The 16,933-nt window shown below is 41.0% G+C and overlaps 1 protein-coding gene across 2 annotated transcripts in view; it reads right to left on the minus strand.

The window, feature by feature from the left end:
* The window catches only part of RNF2 (ring finger protein 2), a 58,400-nt gene extending 45,418 nt beyond the window's left edge, over nt 1–12,982 (minus strand). Inside the window, exon 1 of one of the 2 annotated variants that reach the window (XM_034942408.3) lies at nt 12,639–12,964. The gene's annotated coding sequence lies outside the window, so the exon portion shown is untranslated. Of the gene's footprint in view, nt 1–12,638 lie in introns of both variants that reach the window. The other variant, XM_003815602.7, reaches the window with a different exon arrangement.
* Between the last annotated feature and the right edge of the window lie 3,951 nt (nt 12,983–16,933).

The raw sequence follows: 16,933 nt of genomic DNA on the forward strand, positions 1-16,933 counted from the left end.
AATAAAATGGGGTAATATTTGCATAACCTACACACATCCTCTGATATTCTTTAAATCATCTCTAGATTACCTATACTACCTAATACAATATAAATGCTATGTAACTAGTTGCTAGACTGCATCTTTAAAATTTGTATTACTATTATTATTTGAGATGGGGTATCGCTCTGTCACCAATGCTGGAATGCAAAGGCGCAATCAAGGCTCACTGCAGCCTCAACCCTCCCAGGCTCCGGTGATGTTCCCATCTCAACCTCCTGAGTAACTGAGACTATAGGTGTGCACCACCAAGCCCGGCTAATTTTTGTATTTTTTGTAGAGACAGGGTCTCACCATGTTGCCAAGCCTGGTCTCAAACATCTGGGCTCAAGTGACCCATCCATCTAAGTGCTGGGATTATAGGCATGAGCTACCTTGCCTGGCCAAAAATTTGTATTATTTTTGAACTGTTTTACTGGTTTTTTTTTTTCCCCTTTAGAGTAATTTTCCACCTGCAGTTTGTTGAATCCAAGGATACGAAACCATGGATACAGACGGATGACTGTATTCGTGGATCCTTAGAGACTCCTGGACTGAAGGTCAAGAACATATGCTCTGCACTACCTAAAAAAGAATTCTCAAGCCTAAATGGGGAAACAGGCTATCTTCTTTCATTCCTTGTTTTCTTCAGCTCTACTGCACAACAAGCTACTGCCATCAAAGACAGCTACAGATTCATTCTTGGAAAGGTAAACTTACGAGGACAACAGGTACTGCTTTACTTCCATCCCACAGCCACATGAATAATGGATGTCCTTATCATGAACATAAATACAAATCTTAAAAAAACTTATAAACGAACCACAATGAAATGATTAAATATACTATGGTTCATACACCTAAAATATTAATCATTAAAAATGTTAACAAACTAGCTATGGCACAGAAAATGTTAATTATATTTAGATTTTATTTATTTATTTATTTATTTATTTTTTGAAACAGGGTTGCCCAGGCTAGAGTGAAACAGTGTGATCATGGCTGATTGCAGCCTCGAACTCCTGGGTTCAAGCAATCCTCCCACATCAGCCTGCCTAGTAACTGGGACTACAGGTGTGCACCACCACACCCAGCTAATTTTATTTTTCTTTTTTATAGAGACAGGGTTTCATTATGTTGCCCAGGCTGGTCTTGAACTCCTAGTCTCAAGTGATCCTCCTGCTTCTGCCTCCCAAAGTACTGGATTACAGGCATGAGCCACCGCACCCAGCCCAGGTTTTAAAACACACATAAATTTAGATCTACATATAAAATACAGTTAAAACTATGTTTTAAACAAAATCAAACCAAAATCTAAAATTTATTTCCAAAGGGAAATAGAGCAAAATATAAGACTGATTAAATACCAAAAGCATTTTTTCCTACTTCTTCAATTTCCTAAATTTAAAAAATAAATTTTAAAAATGAATAAAGCAACAACTGAATACTATTTTATTCAAAGACATTTTAAGTAATAATTTATGAATTTACCCCCATTCTTAGCTCTTAAACTACCTCCAAAAGGACTAAGCAACATATTGAACACAGGGATTAAAAATAAAAACAATCCATTTAAGAAATGAATGATAGGCCAGGTGCAGTGGCTCACACCTGTAATCCCAGCACTTTGGGAGGCCAAGGAGGGAGGATCACTTGAGGCCAGGAGTTTGAGACCAGCCTGGGCAACATAGCTAAACCCCGTCTCTACAAAAATAAAAAATAAAAAAAAATAAATGAGCCAGGTGTGATGGTAGACGCCTATAGTTCCACCTACGCAGGAAGCTAAGTTGGGAGGATCCCCTGAGCCCAGGAGTTCAAGGCTGCAGTAAGCTATGATCGCGCCACTGCACTCCAGTCTGCACAACAGAGGGAGGCCCTGTCTCTAAAAAAATGAGGAAAAAAAAAAAAGAATGATGGATAATTTATCTTGTAAAATTTTTTTTCACTGGCAAACCAATATTGTCTTAATTTTCCTAAATCAATTATTCCAAAGATTACCCAAAAGCTTTCAGAACAAATTAAACTGACATTAATAATGTTATCTACACTATACACAACTGTAATATTATCTTTCCAAGTAATGGAGAACTCTTCAAGTAATGGAGAACTCCTGAAAAAAATATTTCAGAAGACTAACAAATCATCACAGAGCAATCCAAACTGATAAATGGGACCTACATTTCAATGCAACTGTAACAATTCTAATAACATTAAGAATAAAGAAATTTAGATTGACTATTCTAGATAGTACTTTAATATTTGAGAGCCTTTAAAAACATACATTACTTTACAATTATGTGAGGAAATGTTACTAGAGGATAGCACCCCACAGCTATCTACATTTAAAAAAAGCACTTTTGCACTAATTCAAAGAGCCCTGTTTTCTTCACAAATATGCTAACTAAAAATTTTAAGATCAAGGACAAAAGGATAGGTTCATTAAAACTAAACAACAGATATAACTTCCAATCTTACCAAGTATATTTTTAAAAGCAGAGATTCTCTGAATCTGATATAACTCTCATATAAAACGAAACTACAGGCCAGGCACGGCGGCTCACACCTCGTAATCCCAGACTTTGGAAGGCCGAGGCAGATGGATCACTTGAAATCAGGAGTTCGAGTTCGAGACCAGCCTTGCCAACATGGTGAAACCTCAACTCTACTCAAAATACAAAAATTAGCTGGGCGTGGTGGCGCTCACCTGTAATCCCAGCTACTCAGGAGGCAGGAGAATAGCTTGAACCTGGGAGGCGGAGGCTGCAGTGAGCTGAGATAGCACCACTGCACTCCAGCCTGAGGAGCAAAGTGAGACCCCATTTAAATTTAAAAACAACAACAAACAAACAAAAACCTACAACAGTAATTTCTAGCCAAAATAAACGATACAGGTTTATCACCCCAATAAGAAAATCTAAAACTTTTTGGACATGGACATGATGCTCAAAAAATCATGCTAAAAAGAAATGCTCATTGGAACATTTCTGATTTCAGATTTTTGAATTAGGAATGCTCAACTGGTAAGTATAATACAGATATTAGAAAATCCGGAAAAATAAATCTGAAATCCAAAATACTTCTGGTCCTAAGGATTTTGGTTAAGGGATACTCGATCTGCAGAGCATACTTTCCCTATTCCCTAAGGCCCTAGTCATTTAAACAATCTGCAAAGTGATAGTTTTGTTCCTACATGTGTAATGAAACCTTTGGGGTGTTCTCTCAAGATAAAATCAACACATGCAACCCTGGTGAAAAGAAACAGCCGGTGCATTGGCTCATGCCTGTAATCCTAGCACTCTGGAAGGCCGAGGCAGGCAGACTGCTTGTGCTCAGGAGTTCCAGACCAGCCTGGGCAACATGGAGAAACCTTGTCTCCACCAAAAATAGAAAAAAAATAGCCGGGCGTGGCGGCGCCCGCCTGTGGTCCCAGCTACTCAGGAAACTGAGGTGGGAAGATCGCTTGACCCCGGCAGGCGGAGGATGCAGTGAGCTGAGATCGCGCCACTGCACTCCAACCCCGGCGAAAGAGACCCTGTCTTAAAACAGAAAAAAATAATAAAAAATTTTTAAAAACCCACAAAGAAAGAGAGATTACAAAGAAACTGAGGCGACATGTCAATCTTGAAAGACAATTATTTAGGAATTCAGGCCCCGCCTCTAGAGGCGTGGCCTCGGGGTCCTGGCGGCCGCCATTTCAGAGCTGAGGAACCCGCTCTCAGGAAGAGCACTCGTAATGGAGAAGAGTCGGCGTTCGGCCGGCCCGGAGGGGCCAGAGACCCAGATGGGAGAAGAAGGCCTGCTTGCCAGTATTGCAAGGCCCAGCTATCACCAGACGTGCCCCAGGACACAGAGCACAGTGTCCAGCCTTGACACGTCCTCTCCGGAGTCGCTTCTGATGCCAAAACACGGCTCTGCCACTTGTCGGTTATGTATGTGAACAGTTCCTGAACTTAAGCCGCCATTTCCTTACCTGTAAACTGGGGGTTCGTTTTCCGCCTTCAGATTAGCAAAAAGAATGAATGATAATGTCCAGTTTAGTCCAAGGCATATTGAAACCCGTTGCGTGCCCTAGCAGCTCTACCAGGAGTGGATAATGAGTAAAACTTGGCATTACCCACAGACGTTTTTAAAGTATATATCCTTTTTCCCGGCAGTTTCACTTCTAGACACTAGTTATAGAGAATAAGTACACATATACAAAAGTCATTTGTGAAGATGTTTAATGCCATATTGTTTGCGTGCTAGAGAAACACGGGGGGGGGGGGAATGTAGATTAACAGGAAACTGGTTAAGTGAACGCTGCTACATTCAATCTGGGTTACTAACATCCATCCAAGAATGAGCTACATCTAGGTAGTGACTTTTTTTTTTTTAATACAAGACATTAAGTTTAAAAAGCAGAACACTGCACATTATATAATCTTATTTATTAAAACACAGGCACACAAGACCTAATACTACTTAATGTCACGTGCACCATTCCTTTTAGATATTTATTGAGAGCCTATTACGTACCACACATTGTTTTGGATATTGGGAAATCAACAGTAATTAAAATCCCTGCCTTCTAGTAATGGGAGACCAAAAGAAAATGCAAATAATAAAATTCAGGCTGAATGTGGTGGCCAAAGCCTGTAATCCCAGCACTTTGAGAGGCCAAGGAGGGAGGACTGCTTGAGACCAGGAGTCCAAGACCAGCCTGGGCAACATGAGACCCCGATCTCTACAAAAATAAAGAAAAAAGAAAGAAAGAAAATAAGAATATTAGTGCATGGTGGCACACTCCTATAATCTCAGCTACAAAGGCGGCTGAGGCGGGAGGATCACTTAAGCCCAAAGTTGGAGACTGCAGTGAGCTATGATTGCCTCACTGCACTCCAGCCTGGGCAACATAGCAAGATCCTGTCTCTTAAAAAAAAAAAAGAAAAAGAAAAAAGGAAAATGAAGCAAAGTGAGAAAATAATGACAGGAGTATGTGGATCAACATAAAAATAAATGTAGGGGGAAAACTAGAAGGCATGGAATGTGGGGAGACTATGGAGGGGATTTTTTTATGGGAATAATAACAATAATACCTTCCTTAATAAAGGATTAAATGAGATAAAACCTGGAGAGTTCCTAGAGCAGAGCCTGGTGGTTGAGACTTCAATGTCTAGAGCCTGATTTGCCTAGGTTCAAATGTGGACTATGTCATTTCCTGTGTCTTGGAGACCTCATTTAAACTTCTTAATTCCTCAGTTTCCTTGTCTATAATGGAAATGTGATGTCATACCACCTCTTAGAGTTGTTAAGGATTTAGTAAGTTTTAGATGTAAAGTACCTATAACAGTGCCTGGCTCATATTAAGCATTGTAGCTGTAGTACAGCCATCTCTTATTATCACCGTCATTACTTGAGGCAGAGCTTTGAAGCCACACTTGCTGACCCTCTGGTTGTTCCTTCCTTCAGCATCCCCAGCTGATATTTGCCCAGCACTTCACAGCTTAAAAATTCAAGGAGCCTATGCCTCATTCAAACTTTTCAGCTCACCTAAAACGATGGTCACCTCATTTTTAAAAAAAACTTACTGGGGTGAAATGAACCATTTTAAATTGAACATTTAGTGGCATTTAGTGCATTCACAGTCTTGTGCAGCCACTAACCCTAGTTCCAAAACATTTCCATTACTCCAAAGTAAAACTCTTTACCCATTAAGCAGTTTCATTCCCATCTCCCAAACCTCTGGCAACCACCAATCTATGGATTTTTCTATTCTGGATATTTCACAGAAATGGACTCATGTAATATGTGGCCTTTTGTGGCTGGTTTCATTCACTTGGCATATTTTCAAGGTTCATCCACATTGTAACATGTGTCAGTACTTTATTCCTTTTTATGGCTGAATAATATTCCACTGTAAGTTTATACCACATTTTGTTTATCCATTCATCTGTTGACAGACATTTGGGCTGTTTCCATTTTTTGGGTATCATGAATAGCGGTGCTAGAAACCTGTGTGTTACATGCTAGATTGCCTGGCCCTACTTTGGATACCTCCGGTTTAGTGGTAGGAGAGGTCAAGAGTGCTGCAGTTATTAGGAAAGGTCTCCGAAGAGGAATGGGAGGAAGGAATGAGTCTGAAATGGTCTGAAGGAAGAACAGATATTCCATGATGTCAGATCAAACGAGGAGGAAAATAATGGGGGGTGTCACAGGTGAGGGAAAAGGATTGGCAGGGAAGGCTAACACTGAAACTTTCCTGGGTAATAGAATGTTCCACTTCTTAATTTGAGAAGTGTTACATGGGTGCATGCATATATATATATATATATATATGTAAAAATGTATATATAATATGTATATTATAAATATATGTATAAATACAAATACGACTTTTTACATACACACATTTTTACATATATATGCATGTATATATATAATATGTATATACATATATACATAAAATGTGTGTATATATGTAAAAATTGGTGTGTATTTTTGTATACAGTTGTTATACCTCAATAAAAAATTCTGAAAGATGAAAAAAAAAAGAATTAGTTAAGGAGGGGGAATGCTACACTACCAACCAGATTTGTGACAAGTAGGGTTATAGGACATCCACAACTCCTCCCACACCCCGTTACCACCCTAAACACTTTTTTAAATATAGAAACTCAACAACTTGAAAATAGACACAAAACAATCCCCAGGATCCAAGCCAGGGACCAATGGATCTCACTCTCACTTTTTTCTTCACATACACCCCTTACACTTACCATGTGCTTTACTCTTTACAAAGACCGCTTTACGTACATTACTTCTTATATCTTTTCAAATAATCTGTAAAGTCAGTGAGGCTGGCATTTTTTTTTTTTTTTAACAAAAGAAAAGAGACTCAGAAAGGCCAAGAATCTTGCTAGTAGTGGAACCAGACCTAGAAACCAAGTCTCCTGCATTCAATTCTGCAACTCCTACTATACACAATACTACCCCTTCTGTAATACAGTAAAGCCTTCTAGAAAACATTTGGCTGGGTTCCAAGACAGCCGTCCCAGACTGAATAAGACTCTATATAGCAAACAGTGTAAATAGTGAGGGTTTAATGCAATTACTGGCATGGAGGCATACATCTTTTTTTTTAAGTGAAGAATTAGTTGGTTTTAAAGTAAATCAACATGGTGTGTGAATGGTGTGGGAAACAAGCAGAACACTCTTCTAAAAAGTCAAAATGAAGTACTGTCGATTTGCACATTTCGCAATTGCGAATAGAGGTAGTGGTCATCAATACAGGAAGGAGAAAAAAAGACAACAAAGAGTGGACAATTAAGAAACTACATAATGTTTTATTTTTGGGAACTGAAATGAGGAATTTCTCCCCATCCCACACCGAAATACCTTGAGATTGAGAACATCAGTTTATAAAATACTAAGAAGTAGGAGAGAATTTTATTTAGCCATCAAAAGGAATGCCTGTCAAAATTGCTGGCCCTGAAAGATAGCTGATCAGAAATCCAAAGCCCCATTTTTAGATCACCTATTGGTACTATGCAGTTTAAATTTACTATTTTACCCTTTCAATTTTTCTATCTGTAAAATCAAGTAACACTTTACCCAAACTATTTTCTAATGACCTTGGAAGGAAGAAATGATGTCTAAAAAGGTAATGATCAATATTTTATTTCCATCAGCCACTGAAAAAAGTATTTCTCAAGTATCTATGTGCACAGTACTAAGCTAAAAGTGCAAAGAAAGCAATGGTCTTTATAATCTAGATGAATAAAGCACAGAGAAATACAAAATAATAATTATGTGACGAAATTGAGACATCTCAGAAAAAGCTTTCACAGGAGTTGGGTTGAACATAGCAGTCAGAAAGAATGAAATTGGATTTAATCAGGATAGAAGATAAAAAGAGTAGTTATAAAGTTAGGTAGGCAGAGAAGAGGCAAGTTGGTTGCTGTCTTTTGGGCTCCCAAAACATAGCACTCATTTGCTATTGCACTGAAAACACTGTACAGTAGTTTGTCATTGCCACTTACACTATAAATTCCTCAAGGACAAGACCTTTTTCGATTCATTTTTCTATTCCTAATCCCTTGCACAGGGTCTGGCATACAGAAGATAAATACTTTTTGAAAGGCAACGTTAACACAGAATTCCCTATTTAAATTACTACATCTTAACCTACACTATTCGTCCAGATCATTTACTTATTGTCTCTCAACTCCGAAACTACTCTCCCAGACTCTGTTGTTATGGCTGAGACTGCAACTATATTTCACCAACTCCTTTGCCAGCTGGGATCTCCTTAGGCTTTGCCAATAGCAGCAGTAAGTGAAGACTGGAAAACAGGAAGATGGGAGACGGGACATCTTTCCAGTTCCTGTCAGTAGCAAATGCAGCCCCTGACCCTGGCAGTTAGCAAATGGTTCCAGTCTCCAGGTTTTTGTGGTTCTCCCAGAACCAGCAATAACACATGCCTTTATAAGTACTAGCAGCAAGCACACAATGCTGACCTACTCAAAAGTCCAGCACCGGGTCCATAGAACCTCTTCTCTGAGCTCTTAGGTTCTGATTACTGTAATGTTCCCCCCTCCCCCGCTTTTTTTTTTTTATACACTCATCTAACCAACTCCCTATATTAAATCCTTTCTGTTGAAATTCTTACTAAAGTCTCCGTTTTCTCTACTGTACCCTAGCACATTGTAAAACAATAATTCTAACTGCTCTCAGATATCTTGTTGCTTCACTGAAGGGGAAAGTAAACAAAATTTGGGTTATTTCATAAAAACTATTTCATAAAGGATAACGTGAAACCCTCTAAATTTGCTTCTGTTAAGCTGCAGCATAAAAATAATTTTTGTGATTTAAACTACTACACTGTTTAAATGAGAGAAAATGAGAAATAATTTTAAAAGTGCAAGTTATTCCAAACACACGCACTCACCTCCTTTAATGTAGCACATATCCTAGAAATAATGTGAAATGATAAAGTAAATGTTCTGCTATTCCCCAGTGGTCCCAGTTCTCACATCCTCTGATAGTGTGGCATGAGATCCTGATTTTTTTTGAGGCAGAGTCTCGCTCCGTCACCCAGGATGCAGTGCAGTGGCATGCACTGCAACCTCCACCTCCTGGGTTCAAGCAATTCTCCTGCTTCAGCCTCCTGAGTAGCTGGGATTACAGGCGCGCGCCACTATGCCTGGCTAATTTTTGTATTTTTAGTAGAGACGGAGTTTCACCAAGTTGGTCAGCCTGGTCTCGAACACTTGACCTCGTGATCCACCTACTTCGGCCTCCCAATGGATCCAGATTCTTACATTTAAAGGCACTCCCCTCCCAACGCACCTCCCCCATCCCCGCCCCAAATGCAAGGTCCCTAAATGCAAGCTAACTACTTCACGCAGTGCTCAAAGAAACACCAAGAAACTGCAATGTGTTCCAACACCAAAGCTTAGCTGAACTTATTGGTATGTTGTTCTGCCTTCCTGAGGGATTTTCAAGCATGATTTTTTTTTTTACTACATGTGATTTTCATTCTATGCATCGACTTTAGAATCTAACCTCTTCATACAACTCCACTCTATAGCATAAAAACAAAAAGAAATCCCCCTTGCAGAAGATCCCGTAAGTAACATATCTTTTGAAAACAAATGACCAAAATGCTTACATGTTTTTCATTTGGCTGGTTACTTCACTTAATAGTATGCTCTCATTAGAAAATTTAACCCAAGGTTAATTTCAAAAATAACTTTTCACCATTGTACTTAATACAGATAAACTGATTTTTAAAAATTATGATAAATGGCAAACATGTTAATTCTCAAAATGAAATGGGAGAAGTAAATTTAAGCAATAGAAATCTTAGAATTTTTAGTAATGTATATAGCTCCTTGAGCATCCAACAAGATACATAACTAAGCCTAATCATACCACTCTGCCTCAGCTGTCTAAAAACCGTAAAGCAAAGGAGAATTAAGAACATGGCCAATTCTACCGGAGTTGCTCCACACAACATAAAACTGGATAATGGGTCACACCTACGCTCTTAGCACCTATAGTCAGGGACTCATCACCTAGCTCCTGCCTGGCAACACACTAACACTAGCTTCTACTTAAATGCCAAGAGTCCCATGACCACAGTCAAAATATTTATGTAAGACCAATCAAACTGCACTTCCCACAAGAAATACCAGAAGACCCAGTAGACACATTAGGTAGAAAGGGTAGAAGACCAGTAGGCAAACAGTCAGGATATCTGGACCCTTAAGGAATGGACTATGTAAATGCTATTATACCTTTGTACCCCAAATTATATGGGCACCTACTCAGTATTAAATGCAAATAAACACTAAGTTACTATGACAGCTTAGATGTCAAATAAATGAATCAATCGAGAAATTAACCATTGTCTGATGACAATGTCTGTCTTCTACAGTGTGTGCAATAACACGAATTAAAAACCAATTGTAGATCTGTACGTGCGCAGAGTACATAATCTCTTATTTTTCTTTTAAAAGCTGCAAACTGTGATGGATTTTTCGTTTATCCAGAATTTAATGAGTCATTTCAAAATTATGAAGCGCTTTAAGTCATACTAGAAACACTGCCATAATTTTAATAAAGTGCGTTTTAATATTAACTCATTTCTCTTGCTGGAATAAATTATGCTTCTTTGCTAATGTATAGAAATGAAACTGTCACTGAAACATCTGGTTATATATTATTCATTAGGCATATATATCACCTTTACTCCAAAGTCTGCATAATATAAACACAAATCATGAATAAATCAGATTAGAGACACAGACGTGACACCACAAACTGTAGGTCACTAATAAAATTCCAAACATGTTTGCTGACCTGGTCTATATTTCTATCCATTCAAACCTGGGAGCTTCACAGAGGCAGAGAAAAACTCCAAATTCCCAGTATTTTGAAAGTCTGCATGGTCTACATTATGTTAGTGATTGTAACTGGAAATTTTTCTATGCAACACACTTTAGGACAACTAGCTTATTTTTCAAATACTCAAACGGATTGGCCTGACTCGGGCAATTTTTCTTCGTAAATCTGCCTCTACTATAATTAACCTCAAATGTGGATGCCACAAGGATACCTGAGGAAAATAACTACAATCCTTACAAAAAGTGAGGGACCATATTTGCTGTGCTACCCCTAGAAAAAGGAGTCACCTATAACTACCTATTATTTTGCTAAAAAGTAGTTTAAGAGTACAATCAAGATTTTTAAAGATACTTGTTGATTGTGAAAAGTAGAAATTTCAGGGGGAAAAGGGAATAACCAAGAGTCATATTGCTGCTATTTAAATACTTTATAAATCCAAGGATCAAATTTCACTATAAGAAGCAAACTCTCACACCCACCTCAGTTATCAGAATATTCAACAACTGCACTTAATACAAAACAGATAGATTAGCTACCAATTAGACTAAGTATTCCAGCTGATCATCTTGGAATTACCAAAAGTAGATTATGTAATGCAAATCGCTCGTACATTCGTTTTAAACATATCCTCGGTTTAGAACACTGAAACCATGCCTTAATTTTTTAAATTGAAAAACAGCGTATTACTAAAATACTGAGTGCATATCTATATCCTTTTCACGGCACTTCAAAGAAACCTGACATCTTCAAATCATTTTACAATGTAAAGTTACATTCTCTAAAACTTCCGACAGCCTCGAAAAAAATACCCAAAGGGGCTTCAAATAGATGAGTCTATAATTGATCTTAGCGGGCAAATAACTGGAATGAACCTCAAAGTTTGAGATCAATTTTTACTAACACCATCTCTGAAAGCAAGAAGGCGACTTCTGTAGAAGGTAAACGATTCTGACCAGCAGGACGTGGGCTCCCGGCAAAAGTGGGTACTAGCATCTCAGCGTAAACGACACGGTTCAAAACGCGAAGCTTCCCGCAGAAACTAACCAAGACACCCCCTCCCCCCACGACTCCTCCTGGGTAAGCTCACGGCTTTAGAAAGCAGCAACAGATACTCCAGAGCAGGAGGCGGCACTCCAGGAATGTGTGAAGCTGAAGGGGTCTCCCCGAGGAACCCCGACGTCGAGGAGCTCCTCTACACTGGAACCCCCACTCCGACCCCCCAGAAGGAAGGAGCGATATCTGCACAAAGTGCCCCCTACCCCACCCCCACGATGCAGACACACATCCCTAGCTGCGAGGCGAAAGCCCAGAGAAAAAACCCGCATTCCACTCCGTCCGCCTCCGGAGTAGGGCTGCAGAGAGGCTGGGGCCCCCGCCCCCGGAGGCGAGGGGGCCGCGCCGCAGCTCCGGCCTCCGCGCAGAGGAAAGGGCAGCGAAAGGCTCGCGGCGAAGGAAGGAATCCCGGCGCTTCGCTGACTGGGTCCTCCGCAAACCAGCTCCCTTCCCTCCCACGACCCTCGAAGACACGGTAACAATGAGAACCCGCTTCACCCGCCGTCTCCGCCGCGAGAGCGGCCGGGGGCGGCGGCGGCGCCATGTCCCTTCACACCCCCGCGGACACACACCCCCCCCACACTCCGGGGCCCCCGCCAGTCGCCTGCAACGCTGCCGAGCAGACGCGTGTCCCGGCCCGCCGCTTCCGCGCCCTTCGCCTCCCCGCCCGCCCCACTCACCGGCTCCTGCCCCAGCCCGGGGCTCCGCTGGCCGCGTCCGGAGCAAGACTCTGGTATCAGCTGCCGCGGCCGCCGGCGCCGCCGCACAATATGGCGAGCCTCAGCTTCCGCAATGGAGCTCGGGAAATACAACAGGGGCCGCTCAATATTCATGAGAGACTGAGGGGAAGCCGGCTCGGCCGGCGCTGCGGGGAGGGCGGGAAGGAGCGAGCGAGCGAGGGGCGGAGGCGCGGGACGAGGACGTGCACGGCGCGGGGAGGCCCGCGGCGCGAGGGGAGGGTGCGCCGCCGCGTGTTGGCCTGGAGAACCCGCGCCACCGCCCCGCCCTGGGCTGGCCGGCCACGCCCCCCCGGCGCCCACCGCGGTCCGACGTAGCCCCCGGGCAACGCCCGGATGACGGCGCAGCCACCTCGTGCTCAACCTTCTGCTTGGGTTCTTCTGCCCTGGCTTCGGCCCACCCTTTACACCTTCCTGGCCGGCTTCTGGGGTTTGGGCTCAGACTTCTTTCTCATGAGTTCGTCCTCTTAAACCTATCCCACCCGGCGGAAATCCTCATCAGGCTTTGGTCTGCAGAACTTCACATGAACTTCGGCACCCTTCCGCTCTCGTACAACAAACATACACTTTTCATCCTTGCAGGATAAAACTGCAAGTGTAATTACTCCTGGGAAAATGACCTTCCACTCTAAACTTAGCTTAACATTCTGATTGTGGTCATCAGCTCTTACTATTTACCTTGCTGCTGCTTTATTCCTACCTCCTTGGCCCCTTCCAGTGTTATCTTCTGAACTTGAGGATTTACGAAGTAATAGATTAATAGATGTAATCATTACCTAAAACAGCCAGTTAGTCTCCAGTAAATTATCCGACATTTAATGCATATAAATTATGAGCTGAAGAAGTAACGAAGAATTGAAAGTTCCCTGATCTCTATATGTACTATTGTTGAGATGTCATGTTCTCTTGAGAAGATAACCAGCAATACCAGACCGTAAATCTGAAGGCATAGAGGCATAAACCAATGGACTGCAGTGGGAATTGGGCAAACTAGGTTCATAGCCTCCAATGTGTGTCTATGTGACTTACGTAGATTGCGTAGCTCCTATGCACTTCATTTTCTTCGTCTGCGAGATGAGAGAATTGTATTGAATCCTAGGTCCTTTCCAGTTCTTTAACGCTCTGAAACTCTCTATAAGCAATTCCAAATAAATGACATGAATTTACATAGGAATTTGGAAAAGAAAAATATCAATTCCAGCTGGTGTGTTTGGGGATGATTTCCTGAGGAGCCGGGATTTAAGATGGTCTTTGACGCCTTGGATGGGTGGAAAGAAAAAGGACAGGTGTTAAATACAGCACATTATATATGCTACCTAACAATCCATCAAAGAAAACAAGCATTATTCTTTTTCAGTGGCTTGAAAGTTTTTGCCTACTATCTATAACTTTAAATAACAAGTGACAGTTATCTGACTCTACAAGCCCTTCAAGGTTAAACTCTTCCTCCAATGTGGGGGGAAAAAAAAAGGCTGGGTGTGGTGGCTCACGCCTGTAATCTCAGCACTTTGGGAGCCCAAGGCCACCGGATCACTTGAGATCAGGAGTTCGAGATCAGCCTGGCCAATATGGTGAAACTCTGTCTTTACTAAAAATACAAAAAAAAGTTAGCCAGGTGTCGTGGCACGCGCCTGCAGTCCCAGCTACTCGGGAGGCTGAGGCAGGAGAATCGCTTGAACCTGGGAAGCAGAGGTTGCAGTGAGCCGAGATCGCGCCATGACACTCCAGCCTGGGTGTCTCGGCGAGACTGCGTCTCAAAACAAAACAAAACAACAACAACAACAAAATCAAAATAATCAGGGAAGCTCTGCTTCTCCCTTCTTGTGAAAGTCCACTTTCTAGAAACAGTGCAGTTGCAGAAGCATCTCCCTTCTTCCTTCATGACGAGTGCATGTGTAGTTCAATTAAAGGAAGACAGGTGTTCATAATTTAGAACTTTTGCTCTAATTAAAATGCCTTTGAAAATCATGATGTGTGGTTAGATTAAGCAATTCAATTGATGTTGAAAAAAGTGATGATTTGTAGAAAGCGCAGGAACTTTATGGATGAAAGTTAAATATAGTGCTTAAAAAAGACTCACAGGAGAATTAGTGGAAAAACGGAAAACTTATGGGATATCTGGATTAAATGTGATTAAAAAGCTAGACCTCAGGCTAACATCCTTAATATGAAAAACACTACTGACAAATTAATGGAACTCATTTTATCTATTTTATCTCTTACTCAGAAACTTGGCACTGGATCTTCTCTGACTATATTAATCAGGAAAGGTTAGGTTATGGTATAGTAACAAACATCTCCAAAATCTGCATGCCTTAACACAACAAAAGTTATTGTTTGGTTATGCTTCATGCTTCATGTGGATCCAACTCACTCTGTTCTGGTCACTCCAGGAACCAGACTGATAGAGACACCACCATCTTGTAGCTGTACCACCCTGGAACACAGAAACTTATTCTCTGCAGCAGAGGAAGAAAATGGCTAAAGAATCCCCGTGAATTTTTCGTAGCCTTAGCTTGGAAAAGAGAGCACTGATCACATTTCATTGCCCAGAACTAGTTGTACAGCCCCACACATCTGCAAAGGGACTGAGTCCTTGAACTGAGTTCAGAAAGAGAAGTGGGGACATTGGTGAACAATGCTAACGTCAGCCACCCTGACCTCACCACTAGGTTCCTAGATGCCATGGGAAAATTCTAAGAGGTTTTATTCTGTAACACTGGTTCTCTTGAGTGACCCCAAGAAAGTTATGCGTTCAAAAGTAAACTCTCTTACTTATTAAGAGTTGACTGTCATGTAAATAGAGTGGACTTTCCATTTTCTTCCCTGTTGTTTTAATCGTATATTATATCGATGTAAACTCCATAGTAAATATATCAGTAGTGATTCACATCTCCAGACCACATTATTTTTGCTAATGTTTTGACCTGACATAACAGATATCGTTCTAAAAAACATTTTCTAGTAACACTCTATCTGCATGTTAAATGTGCTAATTGGAAGTGATATTTGTATTTTAAGTAGAGGAACATTAAATTAACACTACATAATAGAAGTATATTATGGGTGATGACTAGATGAATTCTAGTTAAAAAAAATTGTCTTCCTTTAACATTTCAGAAGTAGTATCAGGTTAACTACATGATGAATTGGGTAGGTATCTCTAAGTGATCATAAAAATTACCTCTTGGCTGGGCATGGCGGCCCAGGCCTGTTATCCCAGCACTTTGGGAGGCCGAGGCCGGTGGATCACCTGAGGTCAGGAGTTTGAGACCAGCCTGGCTAACATGGCAAAACTCCGTCTCTACTAAAAATACAAAAATTAGCCAGGTGTAGTGGCAGGCGCCTGTAATCCCAGCTACTCGGGAGGCTGAGGCAGGAAAATTGCTTGAACCTGGGAGGCTGAGGTTGCAGTGAGCTGAGATCGTGCCACTGCACTCCAGCCTGGGTGACAGAGCCAGACTCCATATCCAAAAAAAAAAAAAATGAAAGAAAAAATTACCTCTTAACTGGTATTCTGCTATAGTCAGGCTACAAAATTAAAACTAGTTTAGTTCAACCAGCTTTTATTGAGCATCTAGTACGTGCCAAGCATTTTGTTAAGTACTTGGAATAAAAACATTAATATAACTAGGATATGAGTTCCTTGAAAGCAAAAATCTTGTTCACCAGCAGATACCTAGAGACTAGCACAGTGCTGGCACTTAGTAGATGCTCAATAAATAGGTGTTAAGAGAATGAAAGAATGGGATTCTTTGACTCCAGTGTGTATATGAAATAGAATAGCACATATGAGCTTGGTTTGCTTCACTTTCATTACTTAACAGAGGACGTTTCTGTCAAGAGTTTGTTTAGTCTCTCCAGAGGCTTTCTCTGCTTAGGCAGTGTGTCTTAAATGGAAATTCACACTTGCCTATTCTATCTCTACCATATACATTTATTTTCAGCCATGCTTGAAGTATTTAATGGTTATCAGCTCATCTGAGATGAAGACTGCAGGCCACCAATCACCTGTTAATGCTAAGCTATGTATGCATCACAGTTTATAAAGAAACTTTAGATCTGTTATTTCATGAATTTTCAGAACAGTTTTCCAAGGTATTATTCCTACTTTATGGAGGACAGAAATGTGACTTCTGCAGCTCAATAACTCTCCCAAACATTGAGTTAGTAAGTGGCAGAGCTGAGGCTCAGACCTTGGTCCTTTGACTCCAAGTGCCAGATATATTCCATTCTGC

The sequence above is a fragment of the Pan paniscus genome, chromosome 1 (genome assembly GCF_029289425.2).
Source record: "Pan paniscus chromosome 1, NHGRI_mPanPan1-v2.0_pri, whole genome shotgun sequence".
Classification (NCBI taxonomy): Eukaryota; Metazoa; Chordata; class Mammalia; order Primates; family Hominidae; genus Pan; species Pan paniscus.